The sequence below is a fragment of the Tupaia chinensis genome, unplaced genomic scaffold (genome assembly GCF_000334495.1).
Source record: "Tupaia chinensis unplaced genomic scaffold, TupChi_1.0 Scaffold138390_1, whole genome shotgun sequence".
NCBI classification, from domain to species: Eukaryota; Metazoa; Chordata; class Mammalia; order Scandentia; family Tupaiidae; genus Tupaia; species Tupaia belangeri.
Genome location: NW_006198287.1, coordinates 331393 through 334893, shown reverse-complemented (window position 1 = coordinate 334893; position 3501 = coordinate 331393).

Here is a 3501-nt window from a genome sequence, read left to right as displayed (position 1 = left end):
AACCACCACACCACCTGCTGGCCCCCTTATTTTACTTTTTTAAAGAATTATTTTATTTAAATTTATTTATTTATTTATTTATTTATTTATTTATTTATTTATTTATTTATTTATTTATTTTAATTTGACTAGAGTGGGACAAAATGAGACAGATGGGGGGGGGGAAGTGAGAAAGCAAGCCGTTAGTTCTAGGACTCAAACAGTGGTTGACCATGTGGGAGTCCAGCACTCTCAACTACCACGCCACCTACTGACCCCCTATGTTAAATGTTTTTAAATGTACTGTATCATTTTAATCTTGGCAAATCTAAAAGGTAGATATAGCTATTATCTTCCTAAAAAGATATCCCTGAAAGTTTGGGCTTCTAGTCGGGCTGGGCTGAAGCCCAGAAAGAACATAAACCTACAGACTCTACAAGTTCTCCTAACATAAAATATCTCCTCCTCTTCTCTGGCTTCCCACATAGCTGTGCAGCCCTTCCACCTTTGGTTACTAGCCACCTAATAAATAACTCCGTGGCTTTGGACAAAGAATGTCTCTGGTCCCTAATTTCCTCAACTGTCAGCTCTAAGAGTCTCCTTGGTCTCTGACCACCCCACAAACTGCCAACATTGCTGGTCAGCTGGAGGACACGCTGTTCCCCTCTTATCATAATCAAACCCCATGTTTGCAGGAGTTTCTGAAGCTCTCAGGATTCCAAACCTTTCCCCAGAAGTCAGGAGGAGTTGATAGCTGTATGTCTGCCTTTTTTCTTACGTGCTATTTTTACAATGGTGGTTCAATTAGATCGTGAGTCAACTACAGGATGCATCATGAAATAATCCTTCCCAGCCTTCCCTTCTGCTCAGTCCCAGGCCAGACAAAGAACATACAGCCTACACTCTGGGGAACAGCACTGGCCACTGAAGTTCACCGGCTGTCCCCTCTTTTCCTAGGGCAGGGGAGGGAATGACAGAAACAGTGGTCCTCAGGGTTCGTCCCAGATTGTCTTTTAGAGAGGAGGCAGAAAGGCAGAGAAGGACGAAGCTGGCAGCCACTGGGTTCTCTCTCAGCAGACAACAGCCCTGTGATGTCAGCATTGTCATCATCCTCATGTTGCACATGGAAAAGCGGCCCAAAATCGCCGAGCAGGTGGGTGTTGGAGCTGGGACGTGGACTCGCCATCTGTCTTGGCTCTCAGACCCATGCCTGTTCTCCTACAGGGTGTACCCTCTGTGAAAGAGGACAAGGACCTGTGCAAAACCAGCACCATCGCAGAAGTGCCAGGAAGGCGTCCTGTCTTCTGTCTTCCCCAAACATCCATCACTCACCTGCTTAGGGGTTCTCAAGATGTTGTCAATAGACATTAAGGCCTTTTTTAATGCCCTTACAAGAATAAACATAGAGAAGTGCCAGTTACTAAGTTGAGATCTGTTTCTGAAAGCAGATTTGATGAGAAATCTGGAAAGAGCCTCATGAAGGGGGAACAGAACAGAACAAAGAGAAGGGCTGGAGCATTGCATGAATAGAAAGATCCCCTCTACCTGCCACATACCAGCAAGGAAGGATGTAAGGTGTCAGGGGGGGGGGGGGGAAGGGACCTAGTGTGGTGGGGGTGGGGGGGGGGGGGGGAAAGTGACCTGTCCAAGGTCACCATCTGTAACAACACTATGACAGATCTAGAACCCAGATCCTGTCTCCCAGCCCGGCTGTCGCAGGCCACACGGTATTTTGCCTGCATGCTGGCTGCGTGGTTAGCCAGGGAACTCTTACTTAACACTGTGGTTGTTGACATGTGACTAGTAAGAAATTTGGAATGAAATGTCATCTTTTCCTATCTCCGGAAAATATATTTTAAAATATATCAGAAATATCAGATAGATAGATATATCACTAAAAAAGAATCCCATGAAAACAAAATTCCCATCATTTCTTTTTAATTCTCTCCTTCCTTCCCTAGCCTTTACTTCAGACCATGGTTTTGCATTGTTTACTATCAGCTCGGGGTATCTGACCTGGCTCCAAAACAACACAGAGGACCTCTCTGACAAGCAGAGAGTCTGGCCTTACCAGCCCTGTTTTAGGGGAGACTGGGAGCATGAGAGCACCCAGAAGGAAATAGAAGTATGTTCACCTTGATTTACATCCTGTCACCCCAAGGAGTCCCTAGGCACTCGGCCCCCAAATGTCTGCTAAGTCCTCAATTTCCCCCACATCCCTCCCCTTCCCCACCCCAGGTGGCCAAACGCTATGACTGTTAAGATGCTGTTTAAATGCAGAACGTTATTATCACTATATATCATTCCCATCGGCTTTCTAGGTTGTACTGCGGATGTCAGAACGATACGAGCCAATATTTTTATTATTTAGGATACAGAATACTAAGTTTATGTTGATTACTCTGTGTATCATCTCTGAAAGATAACAAGCATTAAAGTGTTAATAATGTTCCCTTCTTGCAATCATATTTGCATAGCGTACTGCAGTTTCGCAGGAAAAAAATTGATCTTAAGTGGTATTTTTCATCTACTGTCAGCCTCACCCTGCTTGCTTCAACTGGGTACATGAGGCAGGACAAACGCTTACTTTTTTTTATATATATCAGCATGATATTATATAATGGTATTCTTGTTCCTTCTGGGAAGCCTGCAGCGTGGAGTTGTCATGGAAAAAAAGCAGAGTCTTTGGGGCCAGGCATACCTAGATTCCAATTCCAGTTTATGCACTTGAAAAAGTCATTTACCCAACCGGCAAAATAGTCACCTTTTTGCAAAATGAGGTTAGCTTGGCTGTGAGAGTGTCGATACTACAGGAAAAACACCTAACTAGCACTGTGCCTCGCACAGAGCTGCCAAGTAGGGGCTCCTTTGTCCTATGTACAGTGTTTTTAAATGCTTAGTTACCGCATTTTGAAATTAAAGATGGAAAGTAAACCAGCACTCCCCACACTGTACTTGCAGTTGACGGGTCTTCAGCCTCCCAGAAGACTTCTATATGCAGATAATCTGTTTGATGCTGCTGAACACAGAAGGGACACTGATTTTATTTTATGAACAATAGTTAAATGTCTCCTGAGTGTCGGCTTCTGGGAAATAAATATTCTAGATTTCATCTATTCATTCATTCATTACAAACAAGCCATCCTCCAAACGGTTCCCTCCTTCTTCCTTTTTTTCTTCCTTTTCTTTTTTTTTTTTTTTAAACAATCCCCCAGGCCTACTATAGTCTTTTTGCCCAATTAGATGCTATTTTTCATTTTCATCTTGTCACCACCTAATGTCCAAATTTATTTAAATCATCCTCAGACACAGTCCTACAAGATATCAATCACATTGGAGGGGTTTTTTTTTTTCCTTCTGACTTGTCAGCTGCCTCATGTATGACTGACAAGATTTCCATTTCAGTCATTTCTACTAATTCTGCTTCAAATCTGTATATTTAATGAACACACCAATTGGCACTCATTATTAGTCAGGGCCATTTTTTTTTTTTTTTTTTTTTTGTTGACCACACTGTTTTCA